Raw genomic sequence first — 24,490 nt, forward strand, 5'->3', positions numbered from 1 at the left:
AACAAATTTTTATAACCAGCTAAATATGCATTATGGAGGACTTGGGATATTTATAAAATATGATCTATGTGCTAAGGGAATAGCCATGGGATGACATGACCCTTTTCTACATTTTTCTATGGAATAAAATATTGGGAATGTGTATATTAATCATTTTTAATATTATTAAATATATGTTTTAATTATGAAAAATATGTCTATTTACTCCATAGCAGGAAAAAATGATACTGAAAATTAAAAATTTTCAACATGGTAGAAATTAAAACAAAATCCATTTCATTCTTTAATTGTGCCATTTGAAATGTTTAAGACAGCTATTTTGTTTTGTTAATATGTTTGTCTCCCTGAAGACATTTTGGTTCCTCTAGGCTTTATCCTTAAAAGAATTTTTAGTCTATTTTGGATGTAAAACTAATGATAACACCTGACATGATATTTTGTGTATATACGTACCACATCTTCTTTATCTGTTCCTCTGTTGATGGACATTTAGGCTGCTTCCATGTCCTGGCTATTGTAAATGGTGCTGCAATGAACATTGTGGTGCATGTATCTTTTGGAATTATGGTTTTCTGTGGGTATGTGCCTAGGAGTGGGATTGCTGGGTCATATGGTAATTCTATTTTTAGTTTTTTAAGGAACCTCCGTACTGTTCTCCATAGAGGTTGTACCAATTTACATTCCTACCAACAGTGTAGGAGGGTGCCCTTTTCTCCACATCCTCTCCAGCATTTATTGTTTGTATATTTTTTGATGATGGACATTCTGACCAGTGTGAGGGTGAATTTAAACTTTTAATAAGAGAATTTAAACCATTCATATTTGTTGTGATTACTTACATATTTGGCCATATTTCTATAATCTTATTTTACATGTCTCATTTACTATGTTTCCTCTCCCAGCTCTGTTTTATTTTTTCTTTTACTCTGCTTTGCTGGATCGATTATTTACAATAGTTAAGACATAGAAACAATCTAAGTGTCCATTGGTGGATGCATGGATAAAGAAAATGTGGTAAATACCCACAATGTACTATAATTCAGCCATGAAAAAGAATGAAATCTTGCTATTTGTGACAACATGGGTGGACTTTGAGGGCATTATGCTGAGTGGAATAAGTCAGACAAAGAAAGATAAATACCATATGAACTCACTTATGTAGAATCTAAAACAAAACAAAACAAAAAAAACCCAAACCAAGTTCACAGATACAGAGGATAGATTGGTTGTTGCCAGAGGTGGGGGGCAGGGGGTGGGTGAAATGGGTGAAGGGAGTCAAAAGGTATAAACTTCCAGTTATAAAATAAATAAGTCATGGGGATATAATGTACAGCATGGTGACTACAGTTAATGATACCCTGTGCTTCACATTTGAAAGATGCCAATAGAGTAAATCTTAAAAGTTCTCATCATAAGGAAAAAAATTGTAACTATGTGTGGTGACATGTGTTACCTGGACTTATTGTGATAATCATTTTATAATATATTCAAGTAACAAATCATTATGTTGTACACCTGAAACTAATATAATGTTATATGAGTTAATTATGCCTCAATAAAAAATGAAAAGGCAACCTACAAAATGGAAAAAATATTTGCAAACCATATATCTATAGGAGGTCAATATTCAAAATATGTAAGGAACTCATAAAACCCAATAGCAAAAACAAAACAAAACAAAACAAAACCAAATACTCTAATTTAAAACTGGACAAAGGACATGAGTAGACATTTTTCCAAAGAAGACATATAAATGGCCAACAAGTACACCAAAATGTGCTCAACACCACTAGTCATCAAGGAGATGACAATCAAAGTCATGATGAGCTATAACCTTGTACCTTTTAGGATGGCTATCATCAACAAGAAAAGAGGTAACAAATGCTGGCAAGGATGTGAAGAAAAGGGAACCCTTGTGCACTGTTGGTGGGAATGTAAACTGGTAAACCACTATGTAAAACAGTATGGAGATTCCTCAAGAAATTAAAACTAGAACTACCACATGATTCACTAATCCTACTTCTAAGTATATATCCAAAGGAAATGAAACTATTATTTTGAAGAGATATCTGTACTTTCATTTTCACTGAAGCATTATTCATAATAGCCAAGGTATGGAAATAACCTAAGAGTGTGTTGGCGGATGAATGAATCAAGAAAATGTGGTATATACATGTAATGGATTATTATTCAGCCTTTAAAAAGAAAGGAAATCCTATCATCTGTGACAATATGGATGAAGCTGCAAGGCATTATGCTAAGTGAAATAGGTCAGAGAGAGAAAGACGAATGTTGCATGGTATCACTTATATGTGGAATCTAAGGGGAAAAAAGTCAAAATCATAGAAACAGAGTAGAATGGTGATTATCAGGGGTTGGGATGTTGGGGAAATGGGGAGATGCTGGTCAAAGGGTACACACCTTCAATTATAAGATGAATAAGTTCTGGGAATCTAACGTACAGCGTGGTGACTATAGTTAATGATACTGTATTGTATACTCGAAACTTGCTAATTTCAAGTATACAAAGAAAGGTACTATGTGAGGTGATGGGTTTGCTTTTAAAAAACTTCCTATGACTGATGTTAGAAATGACAACCACCAACTCCCAAATACTATATTAAATCTCTGTCAGAGATACTAAAGAACAATTTTGAAAGGGTGTGAATTCCTCTAAAACTTAGGTGTAGTGATGAACTACAGAATATCCTAATTCATTAGCGGTATCCCTTATGGATGGATCATGTATATAATAACACCTCAAATTATTTTATTCCATCCATGTGTTGCAGCTTCTGAAATTAGGCCAGTAAGGTCTGTAAGTTTGCAACCAACTTCCTTTCTATTATCCTAAATTTACTAACATCAAGATTCGAGATATAGACCCCAGTTTCAATTTTTTTTTCAGCGTACTTCCCACTTTTACTAGACACACCAGATACACACCAGATACATATTTTTAAAATGGGCTTTACAATGTATAGTTTTATCACCTCGTTTACATTTAAATATATTGTGAACATTTTATCTTCTACCACCGTTAAAATAATTGCATAGTATGGAGAAATCATAATGTATTAAGCACTCTTAATACATTGGGGGACTTTATATAGAAATTTTTTTTTCAAGGAGACTTTATTCTCTTTTCAAATCCTTGAGAAAACTGGTGCCCTTGTCTTATACAGCTTCCTACAGATGATAGAAACTTGTCCTTCAACTTAGCTTTTTAACTTGCTTCTCTATACCCATCCGATCAACCAAGTAATCCATTTTATTTTCTCAACTCTTTCTCATTTGTTCCCACTTTAATATCTAGTCTCCTAGGGACACACGCACACTTCCGTTTCTCCAGCACCCTGTCTCTCACCTCCGATATCTGCCCCTCTCTTCTCCTTTGCTCCCTTTACAGATACTTCCTTTCCTTTCCTTTTCAACATATTACCTTAATTGATTGTGATCAACTCTATTCAGTGCTTTATACTCAGTTCCACACTGGGTGTAACCTTTAATAATCTGAAGATAGAATTCAATTGTTTAAAGGAAACTATTAATAAGCCCTTGCTAGAGTTACATGTATCAAGAAACATAGGACTTGGGCACAAGATATGGGTTACTTTTTTTTTTTTAAGTAGTTTTTTGGAGAGGGCAGGGCAGAGGAAAGTAGTTGGTACTTTAAGGAATGTTAGGGACCATCTATTCACTATTTCACTGTGTTAGGGAAATCTATTCACTATTTCAAGGCAACTAACAAATCATCATCTCTCAGGTGGGACATTGGAGGACAGCCTTTACAGGTCATGAAATTTGTATGACAAATGTTGCATGCAAACATGGGTTAATTATAACTTTGTATAGCAAGGCAGATGACAGGTAGCATAAGAGCACATGCAGACAGTGTTAATTCTGGAGTCCCAGAAGCTGTGAGGTGGTTATCCATCACAACCAGGTAGGAATGACTGAGGAAGGCAGCAAAGCTGGCCATGCCAGCACTTACACATGGAACACTTCCTGGGCCACCAGGTGTGATGGGGCACAGGTCCACAGTTCTCTTTGTGCAAGTCATGCTCACAGTTCCGTCCATAGAAAGAGGGAGGGCAGGCAAAAGGGACCCCAGGATGCAGGTTTCCCCATACAGACAGGAGCTATTTAGCTCCTTACTGTCCTGGATTCCCATGGATGGTACAAACTGGGAAGGTTGATGATGAATTGCAGGCTCCTCCCAAGACTGAAGGCCATCATCTCCAAAGGCCAGGTCTCCCTGTGATGGATGGGCAAGTTCATGGTGGCCCAATCGAGCAACTAGTTCAAATGCTCTGGAAAAAGCCATGATCAAAATCACACTGGAAGAGAAGCACTCCATCTTTCTTCAGTCCATGTCTCACAGGTCAGTCCTAATAAACGCTTTGACTATAACCTTCAGGGAGATTCTCCTCCCTCAGCCACACCTGACTTTCAATTTTTTTCATTGAAATAATTAAATAATTATAGATTCACATGTAAATGTAAGAAATAACACAAGAGATCCCTGTGCACCATTCTCAGTTTACCTCAATGATAACATTCTGCTAAATTATACTATATTGACAGTAACCAAGATATTGACAGTAATAAAATTCACCAATTAAAAGAATCCCAACTTTCACCTTCAAATGTGTAGAGGAATTATCTATCTGGTGACAAGAAGCTGATCCTGATGTTTTTCACAAGAAGCTTTCATTAATCATTCCTTTGGATAATCAAACTGAAACCTATGTTAAACATTTGTTAATAGAACAAACCCAAAGGGAAGGATTATCATCTGTTCAAGAAGATGTAAGGAGAATTTATAAGCAGAAACTTCTGCCCACCAGTCCAGCCCCTCAGTCTTCACTGTCTCCTTCCACACAGAAAACCCAGGTTAACATTGCATTGAATCTGTAGATTGATTACCCTACCCCGCCACCCTCTATTTTGTGGTAGAAGACAGCATATCCTAAAATGCCTTAGCCAGAAATAAACAGAATAAAGAAGAAAAAAGAAATAAAGTGGAAATTATGAAGTAGAAGTGGGTAACATCATCAGCAGGGTGTGAAAGTGTAAGGGTGAATGTTTAGGCAGGTCGGGTGGAGGCAAGGAGGACCTGGCCTCTCCCACAACAGGTCTGAGCTTGTGCAGTGGGCAGTGGTGTCCTCTGTTAGTTTGTGGCAGGGATGACATTCCACTAGGGCCATGTTCAGAAACAGCAAGGGGGCAGCTGCGCTGGAGCCAGGTTGCAGGTGCCTCAGAAATGCCACATGCAGCGTTATCATGGACCTGGTCCCCTCCTCACCTGTGGAAGACAGAAGTCCAGGGTTTGCGCATAGGATTTCTTGGATGGATCAAAGTAAAATTCCCCCAGGTGGGCTTTAATTCCTGAATGCAGACTGACCTCTAGCCCCAGCCTAAGCTTTCTACTTGGAAGGGGGTCATATGAGTGGAGAACTATTTGTATTATGGCGTTTTGGAGTGTTTTACTTTTAAATACTCTCTGCCTCAGTGTTTTTTGTATTAAAGTGCATACTTCTAGAGGAAGAGATCATGTTTGTCATCTCTCATAAACCACACAACAAATTACCAAATATACATAGACACACACAGACACATGCACACACTCACACACACACAATACAATGCAAGGGAAGAAGAACTATCCAGGAAAAGATCACGGTTTCTATCCTGTTCTATAGCTCTGTCATTAATCAAGTTAGGATAAGTTACTTAACTTTTCTACTTCTTTATTTATAAAAATGAATATACTGATACATGCCTCATAAGAATCATTTTTTAAAATAAATTTATCTATTTTATTTATTTTATTTTTGGCTGTGTTGGGTCTTTGTTGCTGCATGCGGGCTTTTCTCTGGTTGCAGCTACTCTTTGTTGTGGTGCGCAGGCTTCTCGTTGTGGTGGCTTCTCTTGTTGGGAGCACGGGCTCTAGGCACGCGGGCTTCTGTAGTTGTGGCACACGGGCTCAGTAGTTGTGGCTCACGGGCTCAGTATTTGTGGTGCACAGGCTTAGTTGCTCCACGGCATGTGGGAACTTCCTGGACCAGGGCTCAAACCCTGTCTCCTGCATTGGCAGGCGGATTCTTAACCAATGTGACACCAGGGAAGCTCCAAGAATCATTTTAACATTGTCTGGGCTATAACTCAAGTGATTACCATTGGATCTGAATAGTGGGTCAAATATATATGCTTCATTGGAGAGAAATAAATGTATAAAAGCACAAACCAGGAAGTTCAGTCATTATCACCTCAACTCTCCAAACAGGAAATGCTTCTTCTTAAATTGCTCACTAGCCAGAAATACAGTGGAGTAAGACAGTAGGGGATTTCTCATCAGTGCTTATGGGAGAGATCAGGAGAAGAAAAAGACCACAGCTAGGTATATGGTATGGTGGAAAGAAAACAGAGAGGTAGGGATAGGAGGAAAAAAAAAAAAAAAGAAGAAGGCGGGAACTCCCTTCAGAATATGTCTTCAGCTTTTGGGATACTTTTCACAATTTTTCTCCCTTTCACAGCTGGTAAGTCTGTTCGGAGTGGTGGAGGGAAGGGTGAAAGGTATTGGAGTGAAACAGAGGAAACCATCATGAGAAAGATACTTTAGATTGTTTTCCACCAGAATTTTTCTGTCTTTGAAAATGCTCAGTTTTATTCTTCTCTTTCTAGTTTCCTTGGCTAGCAATTTTAGAACAGTCCTTGTCTAGGTGCCTAATGCTCTGCATTTCTAACAAGCTTCCAGGTGAGACTGCTGCTGTTGGTCTGTAGATCATACTCAGCAGCAAGGCTTTAAAGAAGTCTTATTTTTTGAAAAAAGACACTTGTGATAATTCTCAGACTGCATCTTTGTGCCATTTGCAAAAACAAAGAAACAAACAGAAACCCCCAAAAGGAGTCTAAGAACAAGCTCACACATAAACATAAATCTCCTTATAAGTGGGTATGTGTTATTTAAGCCATGTTAGGGGATTTTTTTTTAAAGCATTCCAGAGGCAGTGTGATACAGAAAAGTCATGGTTGTTCCCTGTGCCCCCCCCTGCTGTCTGTGGAAGGTTTGGGTTTGAGTCTCTGCTCTGCCCTTCAGAGGTAGATTCCTCATGTGTACAACCGGGATAGCCGTTTCTCCCTGTTAGACAGTTTGTGAGTACTCAGTCTTGAAGTGCCTCTCACATACTGGATGCTCAATGAAGATCAGTGTTCTCTTTTCTATCTAATCTTTTGAAGAATCTATTTATTTATAAATAACTACCATTTTTACATTCAAGATAATTTTAATTTCTTATCTTTTTATCAATTCTTAGTGCATTCTGACAATGCATTTTAATTATTACATTGTGTTACTGTACATAATTAAAACTAATAACACCATTTATTCTAAAAAGTGTTAAAAGTGCTTTTGCACTAAGGTAGAGTGATCTTCTTTCCAGTTATTTTGGATTATCAAGGAAGTTTTGATAGACGAATACTGGGCTTTAGGTCAAAATAACTGACTTAAAGCTGTCACTTACTAAGATGACCAGGATGCTTTGTCTTTTACCCATCTTTGTATAATTCATGGCACCTATCACAATGTTTTAAATATACTAATGATGATATTTATTGAGAACTTATTACATGCTACATGCTCTTCTAAGTACTCTACATGCATTAGTGCATTTAGTCATAATAATTCTAAGAGGAATATTATTCCTATTTAAGAGAAATGAAACTGAGGCACAGAGAAGCTAAGTGATATATTTCACTATATCTTAGCTGCAATATTTTTTTCACATTTTAACATCTCCAAAGTAGGATGTGTATCAGTCAGAGCAGCAGCAATAAACAAACAGCACACTTTGAGTAACTTGAGGAGAGTTTTATAAAAGTACGCATGCTTTAAAAAGAAGCGGTTTCCCTAACCAATAAGAGATAATGAAGGACCTCGTGGCTTGCATCCTCTGGAAGACATTCCACTCCTTGGCCTGAAGTTACACGATGAAGGAAGCTGAAGAAAGCAGTGGTTTTGAGAGGGCTGCCTAGAGGACTATGGCTATTGTAGTGGTATATAAACAAACCCTGACACCACCACAGGAAAGATATAATACCCTGACCTCACTCTCTTCCCACCTCTGACCTACATTTACTGCCAATTCCTCCAATAAGTCAGCCTCTTAGGACCCAGAGAATGGCAGAAGAGATTGGAGAATGGATCTGGAGAAGAAAATGGAGGATATTCCAGCACAAGATGCACCTTACAGTAGAGAACATGTCATGAGTAATTGGCAGAATTTTTGTTTCCTACTGTCACATAATTAATACATTACAAATTAGTATTATTCTTTTAGTTGATAAGCACAGAAACTTGTTCAAGATTACACAGTTAGGAAACAGTTGTGGCAGAATTTGGACCCAGATAATCTAACTCCAGAGCCCATGCCCTTAACCAACAGGCACTATAAGTAGATTCTTAATAAATATTCATGGATAAAATTTTGTTGCTTTTTTAATATTAAACTTGAACAATTTTTTTCTGTCCTCATCTACAGCAGCTCCAGAGGTGACCCTTCTTCTGGGGAAGAATAAATCTTCAGTGTGCAAAGCACTTGCAGGGAAGCCAGCAGCACAGATCTTCTGAGCCCCAGAAGGAGATTGCACCACTGAGTATGAATCTCAGATTCACAGGAAAGTGACTGTCCAGAGCACATGCCACTGGGTAGGCAACAATGTATCTTATGTGACTTGCTTTGTTTTACATTTGTATGGGAATAAGAGTCTAACCATAGGTGAGTAGGCTTGCAGCAACTGATCTGATTATGAAAACTTCTTACCAAACAAGTCATCACCTATTTATGTACTCGGTTATCTCCTCAGGAAATTCTAATTGACTTACATTGAATTTTTTCATTCTATCTTCCATTTACTTTATTCCCTCTTTCATGTTTTACTTTGCTTTATGTCTTATTATTGGACTGAGGTTGATTTTCTCAGAACAAATTTCCACTTTAATTTTTTATCTGTTTATCAATTCTTAGTGCATTCTGACAATGCATTTTAATTATCAGGTTATGTTACCACTTTACAATTTTTCTTTTCAATTGTGTCTAATCTGCTTTTTAATCCACCCCCTGAGATTTAATTCCAATAATTGTATTTTTCATTTTAAAAGTTCAGTTCTTTCATTTTATTTTCTGTTTCCTCTTTTCCCTTTTTAACCTTGTTAACCTTATGTTATTTTATGGTGATTTTGGTACTATCCTATTATTTCTAGTTATTGTGTTGCCAATTCTCCTGTTGGTTGCTGTAATAGAATTACAGAATTATAGAAGAAACAGTGACCCTTAAATGGTAAATGGGAGTGGGGAGAATTTAGAGAGTACTTTATACAAGGGATAAAATTTGAATGAGGCCTGGAGGATAGATAAGAGTTTAAAAAGTTAATTAGACTGACAAAGTAAAAAGAGGGCATTTTATTTTACTTTCAATTAATTTTTATTGGAGTATAGTTGATTTACAATGTTGTATTAGTTTCAGGTGTACAGAAAAGCGAATCAGTTATACATATACACATATCCACTCTTTTTTAGATTTTGTTCCCATATAGGTCATTACAGAGTACTGAGTAGAGTTCCCTGGGCTATATAGGTTATTATTAGTTATGTATTTTATATATAGTAGTGTGTATATGTCAATCCCAATCTCCCAACTTATCCCTTCCCTTACCCCTTTTTCCCTTGGTAACCATAAGTTTGTTTTCTACATCTGTGACTCTATTTCTGTTTTGTAAATAAGTTCATTTGTACCATTTTTTTAGATTCCACACATAAGCAATATCATATGATATTTGTCTTTGTCTGACTTACTTCACTCAGGATGAAAATCTCTAGGTCCAACCATGTCACTGAAAATGGCATTATTTTGTTCTTTTTTATGGCTGAGTAATATTCCATTATATATATACATCTTGTTTATCCATTCCTCTGTCGATGGCCACTTAGGTTGCTTCCATGCCCTGGTTATTGTAAACAGTACTGCAATGAACATTGGGGTATATATATCTTTTTGAATTATGTTTTTCTTCAGATATATACCCAGAAATGGGATTGCTGGATCATGTGGTAGCTCTATTTTTAGTTTTTAAAGGAACCTCCATACTGTTCTCCATAGTGATTCTACCAATTTACGTTCCTACCAACAGTGTAGGAGGGTTCCCTTTTCTCCACACCCACTCCAGTATTTATCGTTTGTAGATTTTTTGATGATGGACATTCTGTCCAGTGTGAGGTGATACCTCATTGTAGGTTTGATTTTCATTTATCTGATAATTAGTGATGTTGAGCATCTTTTCATGTGCCACTTGGCCATCTGTATGTCTTCTTTGGAGAAATGTCTATGTAGGTCTTCCATCCATTTTTCTGATTGGGTTGTTTGGTTTTTTGAGCTGCATGAGCTGTTTGTATATTTTGGAGATTAATCTCTTGTCGGTCATTTTGTTTGCAAATATTTTCTCCCATTCTGAGGGTTGTCTTTTCATTTTGTTTACGGTTTCCTTTGCTGTGCAAAAGTTTTTAAGTTTAATTAGGTCCCATTTGTTTATTTTTGGTTTTATTTTTATTACTCTAGGAGATGTATCAAAAAAGATCCTGTTTGCAATTTATGTCAGAGAATGTTCTGCCTATGTTTCCTCTAAGAGTTTTATAGTATCCCATCTTACATTTAGGTCTTTAATCCATTCTGAGTTTATTTTTGTGTTTGGTGTTAGAGAATGTTTTAATTTCACTCTTTTACATGTAGCTGTCCAGTTTTCCCAGCACCACTTATAGAAGAGAGTGCCTTTTCTCCATTATATATTCTTCCCTCCTTTGTCATAGATTAGGTGACCATAGGTGTGTCGGTTTATCTCTGGACTTCCTATACTGCTGCATTGATCTGTTATTGTGCCAGTACCATACTGTTTTGATTCCTGTAGCTTTGTAGTATAGTCTGAAGTCACAGAGTCTGATTCTTTCAGCTCATTTTTTCTTTCTCAAGTTTTCTTTGGCTATTTGGGATCTTTTGTGTTTCCATACAAATTATAAAATTTTTTGTTCTATTTTTGTGAAAAATGCTATTGGTAATTTGATAGAGATTGAATTGAATCTGTAGATTGCATTTTTACAATACTGATTCTACCAATCCAAGAACATGGTGTATCTCTCCATCTGTTTGAGGGCATTTTAAATAAATATGACTGAATATACAAAGACTTAGAATCATCAACTTACTTGAAATCACTTGAAAGAAATACAGTGTGGGGAGAGTGGATGGTGACTAGGTCAGTGGTGTTAAGGAGTTTTAGGAGACAGACAGCTAACATAGAGGAGTCTAAGTGAGCTAGATGGTAAACTGTGGCAAAATGGAGAGCAATATTCCACGTAAAGCATGTGAGAATGTATAAGAATAATTTAACACTTCAGGTCCAGCAGATGATTTCCATTAGAAAATGAGGGCTCAATATGGCCACATCTTAAAATTTCTCAAAAGAGCTTGACATCTAGATTTTTATGTAAAATTTTCTTATTTGAAAAATGTTGTTGTATCAGCTCAAAACAAATTCAAGTATCTGCAGTTTAGATTTGACCAGTGTTTCTAATCTCTCGACTAAGATGTAAGTCTTGAAAAATAAACTAAGGCCCAGTTGTGAAGAGCCTTCTATGCCATTCTAAGGAATTAATATGTTATTCAATAAGCAATAGAAAGGCAATGGGGGTCTCAAATAAGGGAATGACATGATATGGTTTTCATGGACTAGGATTAAAAGAAGTTAGTGGCAAGGAGATCAGTTTGCAGTCTATTTTAATAGTCTAGGACATAGATAATAAGGGCTAGACTTGGACATAAATAATGGTAATATAAAATATTTGGAAGGTATTTTGGTTGCAGGATCAATAGGATTTTTATATCAATTAAATATGGGACTTAAGTAGGAGTTACATGACTGGGTATTTTATGTCAGTAAATATAGATGATGATGCCATTGCTTACATATGGAATGCAAAGAAGGAAGTGAAGATGATTTGTTTGGATTCAATCTGTTTTACAGATGAGTTGGAAACACAGGTTTGAAACGTAAGAAGTTAAAGTGGGATTCAGATTTGGGAGTCATCTTCTTTCAAGCAATGGATAAGCCAATGGGAATGAATCAAACTTTTCTAGGAAATGATGTTGAGTTGGATAGAGAAGCAAGCACAAGATGGAATCTAGGGAACACCACATTTTTAGGAGTGGGCCAAAGAAGAGAATCTAATAAAAGAGGCAGAATGCAGTCCATGGGGAAAGAAAATCTATGGAAACCAACAGAAGAGTTTGAGGGAGGAAGAAGCAAAAATGTCACGTTCCTTCAAGATGTCAGGTGGAATAGGAATTTTAAATGTTCTTTGAATCAATCAGTGGATCACTGATGACTGTCATAAAAGCAGTTTTGGGGGGTGGTGGAAAGAGCAGAGGAACTGTGTAGGAATGGGAAGGGCTAGCTTTTCAGTCAGCTTTTGATTATTTTTTAAAAAAATATTGTGAATCATATCAGGAAATATCCCAAAATACCTTACTGATGTTCTTTTTTATGATATCATAATATTCATTTTCTAGGAATAAAACTCTTTAAATAATTTTAAATAGCACATTGGTCAAAAATACTTTGATCAGAATGCTAACATTTGATGTCTTATTTACAGACTCCTTTCCAAGGAACTTTTGTGGAACATTAGGCAAAATTTCACTAGAAATTCTTAAATTTTTAAGAGAAAAGCAAAACACCTTTCTCCAGATTCCTTTGCTACTTTGAGCAAAAAGCATTATTAGTATCAATGATACACTATAGATCAACCTGACTTGTCAGTACGGAATGTACCTTTAAGGCATTACTTGTGCTTGTATTTAAAGGTCTTGAGCCTCCAGGTTATTCCACCCCCTGGACTCTGCATAAGTCCCTCTTTCCTTCTGGGCATTCTGCCTGTTGTGGGATCCACTGCTTTCTGGAAGTTTACTGGATGCAAGTTATCTATTAGTTAATTAAAATGGACTGTGAATTCAAAGTACGTTTATTGAAATGGGAAATTCATAGGCAACAAAATTTGTGATCCTGCTATGCTACCCCTGTAGTCTTAGTATTCAATACTTACAACAAACAGCAATAGCTGTCATTATTTGAATGTTTACTACTCTTCCAGGCACTATACCATATGCCTCACATGTCACTTAAACTATTTTTTTCTTATTGACAGGGATGGAACTAAATATTGGGGGTAACTGACCATTTATGTGAAAAGCTTTTATGTCTTATATGCATGCATTTTTCGATATGTCAAGGTACAGCAGTGATCTTGTGGGGGGAAAAGAACATATAATAAAAAAAAGCAGGTTTCTCTTTCAAAGTGTAAATAGCTTTTTATTCACAGTTGCTTTGCCAACTAGAATTGTTAAATGAAAAATAATGGGACTAAATAAATGAAATTACATTTTTCTTTTTTCTACATTTTCCTCCTCCCTAACATTTTTTGGCGCACAAATGGATAAAAGAAGAATAATCTTTGAGCTTTCAAGCTTGTTTTAGCTTAGCTCTAGTTGAAATGTGGTCCAAGGAACCCTTGCAGGAGGTTTTCAAGGTTGTTTATATTTTCATAATAATACTAATAAGTTATTTGCTTTTGGCACTTACATTCTCTTGCATTAGTGCACATTAGTTTTCTAGATGCTACATGGCATATGTTGATAATATTGCCTTAATGGCTTATGGAGTATTTGTGTATTTGTGTGGGTGTGTCTCCAAATTTTTCTAAGGCAAATTCTTTGGGATTCTCAACAATTTTTAAGGGTATAAAGAAATCCTGAGACCAAAAAGCCTGAGAATTGCTGTTTTAGCCAATATGAAATACATATTAGGATCACTTATGACTGAATTAGTTTTAAGTTTGGAAAACATAACTTTAGAAAATTATATAAAATTATAAAATGTTATCAAGTGTGAAAAAATAATGAAAATGCATAAGCTGTATCATTTGGTTTACCTGAATTGATTGTAAATTACTGAGTTCCTGGCTGTGAGTCTCTCTCTCTCTTTTTTTTTTTTTAGAGTTATAACAGGTTCTGATAGTTAAGACTAAAACTCATTCCTTAGCTTCAGAGCTTCCTCTCTTTCTTTGTTTTTGTCATGTTTTATAAATAAACATTTAGATTTTTATTAGCCACTTTCTTTAAAATTAACACAAGCATAACCTCAGTTTTTGTTGACTACCAACAAACACACCTTCCAACCTTAATAACCTGCCGTTTGGACAAACACCATGTGGTTAAGCCAAACAGTCAGTCTGTGGTATTTTGTTACTGCTGCCATAGCAGAAGAGTACACCATGGGACTTGGTCTAACCTGCCTTAAGTATGGGTTATGTTTGATGTAAATACTTTCCATTTTTAGCCTAAATAAACATTTGAAGTATTCCATTTATCCCACTTATTCTTATCTTACCAAATCTAATTGTTTACTATATCTTTCTCTTTTTTTTCCAAGTCTCCTGCTGTTTTCCAGGAGAGCTTTCTAAGTCAATTCTGCCAAATATGTTATAAATCAGCATTAACACTTACTGTGGAAATACTTATCAGTGGCCCCTAAGGTGTATAATTTTCTCTTTAGTTTTTTTTTTAAAAAATAATGACATTTTATTTTTGTGAGATGAAACATTTATTATAGGACATTCAGGCAATACAGAATAATGTAATTTCTTCAAATTCCACCACTCAAAACAACCAGTGTTAACATTAGCTGAACACTTTTCTATGACTATATGTAAAAAGAAGGAAAGACAGAAATTATTTTATAAAAATTATTTCATATAAGCATGTTTAAATAAAAATTACTTTAAATAAAAATTATTATGTTTATTGTTACTTTATTTTAAGCTAGCGAAAGAAGCAGAAGTCATTACTGAATGTGAGATAAAAATGTCTCTACCACATACAAAAGTGAACATTAATGTGAATTATGATCTTTGAGTGATAATGCTGCATCATTACTTGTTCACTGATTGTAACAAATGTACCACTCTGCTGGGGATATTTGCAATCAGGGAGGCTATGCACATGCGGGGGTAGAGGGCAAACAGGAACTCCTTGTACTTTCTGCTTAATTTTTCTGTGAATCTCAAACTGCTCTAAAAAAATTTAGCTTAAATATAAAAAAGTAAGCTCCTTTTCAGAAGCAGTATTTTCTGGTGTATCATAATGATGTATAAGGCAGCCAATAAACTAAAAACCAAAACAAAAGCACAGCATGCCAAGTAGAGAAAGTGTCTATTCCAATGAGTTTGGACTATTGCCCCCTACATATTGAAAAAAAATATCCTTACCAGATGAGACACTCATTTCTAAAGGAGTTATGTAAGTTAAAAAAAGATTGTGAACAATATTAAGAGGATGATGTAACTGTACATTTTAAACCTGTATTTTCACTGTCACTGTTTCTGTTGACTCCCTGCCAACAGGGAGATAAGATAAAGACCAACTTTACACTTCTTCAAACAGCCTTTCCTCCCACTTTCTGATTTGTTGGTTATATATTATTTTTACATTTTGAAGGTTTAAAACACTTGTGTTCTTTATATGTAATTCTCCCAAGTATTTAGTTTTAACTATATATTTAAATGGATTTACTGTTCATCACCAATCATGATTTAAAATTTTTATTTATTTATTTTTTGGTGGGATATCACCACCTACAATAACCCATTGTAGCTCACCCTAGTCCAGAATATGTCTACCTCTCTGTCATGCCACTCACTGAATGTGTGGTAGGATCTATTATATCTGACAGTGTAATCATAGAGTTATTAGCAGAGCTAGTTTTCATTCTGAGAAAAAGAGATAAAAAAAACCCTCTCAGGATCAAAATAAAATAAAACATACTAACAAAGTCTTATTCATAGTCACAACAATTTAGAGACTACTGATTAAATAATATATTGCTAAAATGTTACAACAGTTATAGCAATTATAGCATTAACATAACCAACCACCTTGCCTGTGGTTCAGATGAGAAATAAGCAAAGAACAATTTCTTCTGAGCCATGATGTTTAATGATGACCACAATTGACCACACTGTGAAAACCTAATATTTAGTTTGTGTGTATGTGGTATATTTCCATTCATGTGTTTAAAGATATTAGATAAAATGTTTGTATTAGTGGTGGAAATATCTGTGATAAGAATCAACCTGAACAGGAAATTCATGTAAGTAACTATTTCAGTGTTAAATATGCACTTTAGAAAGGCAGGTAGAAGAGAAAGATGAGAAAGGCTGTCCAGAGAATTGGGGAAGAAGTGCAGGGAGGCAAGCTGATTGTGGAGGGTGACAGACTACCTGGAGCCCCAGATAGGTCCAAGCAGAAGCAGCTTAAGCCATGTTGATGAAAGACTGTAAAGTCTCCAAAAGTGACCTTGAAAGTAAACAGATTTTGGTACATAGGAAATAGGTTATCTCCAATGCAAATAAAAATGTCTAAGTTTTGAGAACAAAGTCAGTATGTAGGATATAACATATGCAGGATATAATTATTATAAACATATACACAATTTGACAGAATTGAAAGGAGAAATAGGCAGTTCTACAATAATAGCTGGACACTTCAATAACCCACTTTCAATAATGAATACAACAACTAGACAGATAACCAATAAGGAAATAGAAGACTTGAACAATACTATACACCAACCAGACCTAGCAGAAATACAGAACACTCCACCCCCAAAAAGCAGAATACACATTTTTTGTTGAGTGTACATGGGACATTCTCCAGGATAGACTATGTGTTAGGCCACAAAACAAGTCTCAATATTTAAAAAGATTGAAATCACATGAAGTATCTTCTCTGACCACCATCACTGAATGAAACTAGAGAATTCAAAGATATGTGGAAATTAAACATCATTTTTTAAAACTAATAATGGGACAGAAAAGAAAAGGGAAATTATAAAATACATTGAGATGAATAAAAATAAAAACGTAAGATACCAAAACTTACGGAAAATGAAAACAGTGCTCAGAGGCAAATTTATAGCTGTGAAACCCTATGTTTAAAATGAAGAAAATCTCAGATCAATAACCTAAATGTACACCTTAAGGAACAAGACAAGAAGAGCAAACTATACCCAAAGCTAACCGAAGAAGGAAATTATAAAGATTAGAGTGGAGATAAAATAAAGAATAGGAAAACAATAGAGCCAGTAAAACCAAAAGGTAGTTTTTTAAAAAGATCAATAAAATTAGCCAGTTGACTAAAAAATAAGAGAGAGAAAACTCAAGTTACTAAAGTCAGGAATGAAAGGGACAGTATTACCAAACTTACAGAAATAAAAAGTATTATTATTTATAGAATACTATGAACAATGGTATACCAAAAAATTGGATAACATACATGAAATTGATAAACCCTTAGAAACACACACATTACCAAAACTGACTCAAGAAGAAATAGAAGATCTGAGCATCTGTAATAAGTAAAAAGACTGAATCAGTAATATAAAACCTTTCAACAAGTAAGAGTCCAGGGCCAAATGGCTTCATTGGTGAATTCTACTAAACATTTAAGGGAGAATTAATGCCAATGTTTCTCAATTTTGTTTTCAATAAACAGAAAAGAAGGAAACACTTACCAACTCATTCTATGAGGACAGCATTACCCTGATATCAAAACCAGACATAGACATCACAAATAAAGAAAACTACAGACCAATATTCTTTATGGATATAGATGTAAACATCCCCATCAAAATACTATCAAATTGAATCCAGTAGCATGTTAAAAGAATGATACACCATGTTCAAGTGGGATTTATCCTAGGAATGCAAGGTTAGTTCAATACATGAAAATCAATCAATGTAATTCATCATTTGAGTAGACTGAAGGAAAAAAAGCCTACATGATCATCTGAATTGTTATAGAAAAAGCATGTGACAAAATCCAACACTCTTTCATGATAAGAACACTCAACAACCTAGGAATGGAAGAAAAGTCCTTAACATAATAAAGGGAATTTATAACCCCTCCCCACAGCTAATATCATATTTAGTGATGAAAACTGGAAGCCTTATCCCTAAGATCAGGAACAAGACAAGAATGTCCACTTTTGCTACTTCTATTTTTTGGAATTTCAACATTATACCAGAAGTTCTAGCCAGGGCAATTAAACAAGTAAAAGAAATGAAAGATGTCCACATTGGAGAGGAAGATATAAAACTATCTCTGTTCACATATGACATGATCTTCTTATACGTAGAAAATCCTAAACGTAGTACTCCCCCACCAGTACAATTAGGACTAATAAACAAATTCAGCAAAGTTGCACAATACAAAATCAACATGAAAAATGAACTGTATCTCTATGCACTAGCAATGAACAATCTTAAAGGAAAACTAAGAAAACAATTTTATTTACAATAACATCAAAAAGAATATTGAGGAATAAACTTAATCAAGGAGTTGCAAGACTTGTACACTGAAAACTGTAAAACTGTTCAAAGAAATTAAAGAAGATCTAAATAAATGGAAAGACATTCTGTATTCATGTATAAGAGACGTAATAATTGTTAAAATGACAATACTCTTCAAAGACATCTGCATATTTAATGTAATCTCTATCAATATTCCAGTAGCCTCTTTTTTTTTCCCAGAAATGTAAAAACCTCAAATTCATATGGAATTGCAAGGGACCTCAAATAATCGAAACAATATTGAGAGAAAGGAATAAAGTTGGAGAACTGACATTCCCAATTTTAAAACTTCTACAGGTTTACAGTAATTGAAACAGTTTGGAACTGGCCAAAGAATACACATGTAGACCAATGGAAAAGAATTGAGAGTCCAGAAATAAAACCATTTTCCCACGGCCCATTGATTTTCAACAAAAGTGCAAAGACCATTCACTGTACGTAAGAAAAGTCTCTTCAACAAGTTGTGCTGGGACAAATGGATCCCCACATGAAAAAGAATACACTTGGATCCCTATTTCACATCATATTAAAAAATTAACCCCAAGTAGATTTAAAAAACCTAAGTATGAGCACTAAAGCTATAAAACTCTTAGAAGAAAACATCTTCAATCCCCTTAGATTTGGCAATAATTTTTAGATATGACATCAGGAGCACAAGCATCCAAAGAAAATATAGAGAAATCAGAGTTTACGAAAATTAAAAACTTTGTACACAAAGTTTTATGTCAAAATACACTACCAAAAGAGTGAAAAACAATGCACAGAATGTGAAAAAAATTGCAAATCATATATCTGATAAGGTTTAAGTATTCAGAATATACAGAAGATTTGTACTACTCAAAACCAAACAACCCAATTTAAAAATGGGTAAAAGATTTGAATAGGCATTTTCCCAAGGTAGATATACAAGTAGGCACAAGCACATGATAGGATGGTCAATATCACTAGTCACTAGGGAAATGCAAATCAAAACCACAATGAGATACCACTTAACACCCACTAGGATGCTACTACTATTACTACTACTGAAATGGAAAACAGGTGTAGGCAAGGTTGTAGAGGAATTGGAACTCTTTTTAAAAATTATTTATTTATTTATTTTGGCTGCGCCGGGTCTTAGTTGTGATATGCAGGATCTTTGTTGCGTCATGCTGGATCTTTAGTTCTGGCATGTGGGCTTCTTAGTAGTCACATGCATGCGGGATCTAGTTCCCTGACCAGGGATCAAACCTGGGCCCCTTGCATTGGGAGCATGTAGTCTTACCCACTCGACCACCAGGGAGGTCCCAGGAATTGGAACACTTATATATTGCTGGTAGAAATGTATAATGGTGCAGTCATTGTTAACAGCAGTTTGGTGAGTCTTCAATAAGTTAAACATAGAGAGGGAGATCAAGATGGTGGAATAGGAGGATGCTGCATTCACCTCCCCTATGAACACATCAGAAATACAATTACACGTGGAACAACTCTTACTGAAAACAACTTGGAGACCGGTAGAAAGGCTCTTCTACAACCAACACTGTAAAGAAAGATCCCCATGAAGTTGGTTAGGAAGGGAGGAGAAGCTATCAGGTCAGGACCCAACCCTTAACATGGAAACAGAAGAGGAGGGGGACATCATGGGCTGAGGGATCCTCCCTGAGGAGCAAGGATTTTGAGGTACCCCAGCACAAGGGTCCAACACCAAGAAGATGAATCCTCTTTGAAAACCAATGGGACTTACTAGAGAGCTGAAAGAAACCAAGATAACACTCTTAAAAAGCACTGCACATGCTTTCTTACTCCCGGGCACAGCATGGAAGAAGCAGATTGAAAACTGCCGGGGCTCTGGCCAGCTTGCCAGGGCAGCCCCAGTGTGCACCCTAGCCACATTGGGTGCCTGCTGTAGCCCCTCCTGCTCTGGTCCTGCTCTCCATTAGGGTGAAGGTTGCCTTTACCAAGGAGAGTATGTACACTTAGAGGAAACAGAACCAGCTCAGACCCAACCCTGCCTCGGACCAAGGTGGAGGCAGCCTTTGCCAGCAAACATGTTCCGGTCCACCTTTAGGAGGAGCTAAACTAGCTCCAGGGTAGAGACTGACATTGCCAGCAGGAGCAAAATTAGCTCAGTAGTGAGGCACCAAACCCTCTGGCCTGACCCAGTCTCTAACCAAAGTGTGCACAATGGGGAAAAAGTGACCCGGCATTGATATGCAGTCTCAAGCCCTCAGGCCCTTTCCAGTACCCCAACCAAGGCAGAGACTGCCATCACACACGGGAAGAAACCCAGCTCCCTCAGGGCTTCTGCTCCAAACCCTTGGGCCCTGCCCCTGCCCCTGATAGGGTGGTGACTGCCATTGGGCACAGGAGAAACCCCAGCTCACATCTGGCTCTGGCTCTACCCCTCTACCTCCAGCCCTACCTCCCACCAAGGTGGTGGTTGCCAGCATACCCTGGGGGTAGATGTGACCCATGCACACTTCAGATCCAACTATCTCACAAAAGCCACTGGGCACAAGCAGACTGTATAGTAATGCTCCCACCCAAGGACATCCCTTTAAGACCAGGATAGGTAACTGTTTCACCTAACTTCATAGAGACAGATAAAGTTAAACAAAATAAAAAGACAGAGGACTGTGCTTCAAACTAAAGAACGAGAAAAAAATCCTGAAAAAAACTCAATGAAATGGAGATAAATAATTTACCAGATAAAAATGTTGAAGCAATAGTAATAAAAATGCTAAAAGAACATGGGAAAAGAATAGATGAACACAGTGAGACTTTTAACAAAGAACTAGAAAATATAAAAAAAGAACCAGTCAGCGCTGAAGAATGCAATAACTGAAATAAAAAATACACTAAAAGGAATTAACAGCAGACTAGGTGATAGAGAAGAATGAATAAGTAATCTGGAAGATAGAAAAATGAATATCACCCAATCAGAGCACCAAATGGAAAAACAAATTAAAAAAATAAAGATAGTTTAAGAGACCTCTGAGACAACATCAAGCATACTAACATTTGCATTATAGGGGTCCCAGAAGGAGAAGAGAGAGGAAAGTGTTGAAAATGTATTTGGTGAAATTATGGCTGAAAATTTCCTGAACCTGAAGAAATTCCCAAACAAAATGAACCCAAGAAGACCCACATGAAGACATATCGCATTTTAAAAATCCTTTTCCATTATGGTTTATTACAAGATATTGAATATAGTTCCCTGTGCTTTACAATAGGACTTTATTGTTTATTGATTCTATATGTAATAGTTTTCATCTGCTAATCCCAAACTCCCAATCCATCCCTCTCTCACTCCCAACCCCCTTGGCAACCACAAGTCTGTTCTCTATATCTGTGAATCTGTTTCTGTTTCATAGATATGTTCATCTGTGTCATATTTTAGATTCCACATATAAGTGATATCATATGGTATTTTTCTTTCTTCTTTCTGATTACTTCACTTAGTATGATAATCTCTAGGTCCATCCATGTTGCTGCAAATGGCATTATTTCATTCTTTTTATGGCTGAGTAGTATTCCATTGTATATGTATACCACATCTTCTTTATCCACTCATCTGTTGATGGACATTTAGGTTGCTTCCATGCCTTGGCTATTGTAAATAGTGCCATATAATTTTATCTGGATAAATTATATTATAATTTTGTCCAGATATATGCTCAGGAGTGGGATTGCTGGATCATACGGCAACTCAATTTTTAGTTTTTTGAGGAACCTCCATACTGTTTTCCATAGTGGCAGGAGCAATTTACATTCCCACCAACAGAGTAGGAGGGTCCCCTTTTCTCCACACCCTCTACAGCATTTGTTATTTGTAGGCTTTTAAATGATGGCCATTCTGACTAGTGTGAGGTGGCACCTCATTGTAGTTTTGATTTGCCTTTCTCTAATAATTAGTGATGATAAACATCTTTTCATGTGCCTATTGGCCATCTGTGTATCTTTGGAGAAATTACTGTGTAGGTCTTCTGCCCATTTTTCGATTGGGTTATTTGGGGTTTTTTTGGTTATTGAGTTGTATGAGCTGTTTGTTTATTTTGGAAATTAATCCCGTATGAGTCACATCATTTGCAAATATTTTCTCCCAGTTCAGAGGTTGTCATTTCATTTTGTTTATGGTTTCCTTTGCTGTGCAAAAGCTTATAAGTTTGATTAGATCCCATATGTTTATTTTTGTTTTTATTTCTATTGCCTTGGAAACTGACCTAAGAAAACATTGGTATGATTTAAAACATATCATATTAAAATGACAAAGTTAAAGATAAAGACAGAATTTTAAAGGAAGCAAGGGACAAACAAAGGGTCACTTACAAGGGGGTCCCCATAAGGCTATCAGCTGATTTTGCTGCAGAAACTTTTCAAGCCAGAGGGAGTGACATGATATATTTACAGTGCTGAAAGGCAAAAATCTACAACTTTGGATACTCTACCCAACAGAGTTATCATTCAGAATTGAAGCAGAAATAAAGAGCTTCAGAAGAAAAACGTAAAAGAGTTCATCTAAAATGATCATACAAGAAGTGTTAAAGGATCTTGTTTAAGCAGAAAAGAAAAGGCTACAAGAACCAAGAATTGATAGAAAAAGAAAATTCTCACTAGTAAAGGCAAATATATAAAAAGGCTATGTATCAACCATTTAATTAAATGAGTATGAACGTTAAAAGACAAAAATTATAAAATCAAATATAATTACAATAAATAGGGGATAGATAAAAAAGATGTAAAATACGACATCAAAAACAGAAAACATGGGGGAGAATGAAATTTTGTCATTTGAAACAAGAGGGATGGACTTGGAGGGTATTATGCTAAGTGAAATAAGTCAGATAGAGAAAGATAAATACTGTATGATATCACTTTTAAGTGGAACCTTAAAAATACAACAAACTAGTGAATATAATAAAAAAGAAGCAGACTCACAGATTTACAGAACAAACTAGTGGTTACCAGTGGGGTGAAGGAAGGGGGAGAGACAAAATAAGGGTAGGGGATTAAGAGATACAACTATTATGTATGAAATAAGCTATGGAGATATATTGTATAACACAGGGAATATAGCCAGTGTTTTGTAATAACTATCAATGGGGTATAACTTTTGGAAGTTGTGAATCACTATATTGTACACCTGTAACTTATGTAATATTGTACATCAACTATATTTCAATTAAAAAAAAAAGACACAGACTGAAAATTAGGGGGTGGAAAAGCTTTTTCATGCACTGGAAATGACTAGAAAGCAAGGGTAGCAACACTCATCTCAGACAAAGTAGACTTTAAAACAAAGTCTGTAACAAAAGACAAAAAAAGGCATTATATAATAAAGGGTTCAATACAAGAATAGGATATAACATTTTTTAACATACATGCACCTAATATAGGAACACCTGAAAAAGTAAAGCAAATATTAACAGACATAAAGGGAGAAACTGACAATAATACAGTAATATTAGGAATGTTAATACCACAATTACATCAATGGACAGGTCTTCTAGACAGAAAATCAATAAGGAAACAATGGTCTTTAATGACACATTAGACCAGTTGGACTTAATAGATATCTATAGGACATTTCATCCAAACCAGCAAAATACACATTCTTTTCACATGCACATGGAACGTTCTCCAGATAGATCATATACTAGGCCACAAACCAAGTCTCAATAACTTTAAGAGGATAGAAGTTATATCAAGCATTTTTTTTCCAACCACAACAGTATGAAAGTAGAAATCAGTTACAGGAAGAAAATGGGAAAAAACCCCACAAACATGTGGAGGCTAAACAACATGCTACTAAAAAACCAATGGGTCAATAAAGAAATCAAAGAAGAAATCAGAAAATACCTCAAGACAAATGAAAATAAAAGCACAATTTTCAAAAATCTATGGGATGCAGCAAAAGCATTTCTAAGAGGGATGTTTATAGTGACCAGGTCTACCTCAAGAAACAGAAAAATCTCAAATGAACAACTTAACCT

General features: G+C 35.7%; 1 long non-coding RNA gene and 1 pseudogene across 1 annotated transcript in view; both read right to left on the bottom strand.

Annotated features, from left to right (window-relative positions):
- The window catches only part of LOC137225214 (uncharacterized), a 79,353-nt gene that overhangs the window by 33,155 nt on the left and 21,708 nt on the right, over positions 1 to 24,490 (bottom strand). The window lies entirely within an intron of this gene.
- LOC137225527 (protein Cripto-like) lies at positions 3,836 to 4,426 on the bottom strand (annotated as a pseudogene).

The sequence above is a fragment of the Pseudorca crassidens genome, chromosome 5, assembly GCF_039906515.1.
Source record: "Pseudorca crassidens isolate mPseCra1 chromosome 5, mPseCra1.hap1, whole genome shotgun sequence".
NCBI classification, from domain to species: domain Eukaryota; kingdom Metazoa; phylum Chordata; class Mammalia; order Artiodactyla; family Delphinidae; genus Pseudorca; species Pseudorca crassidens.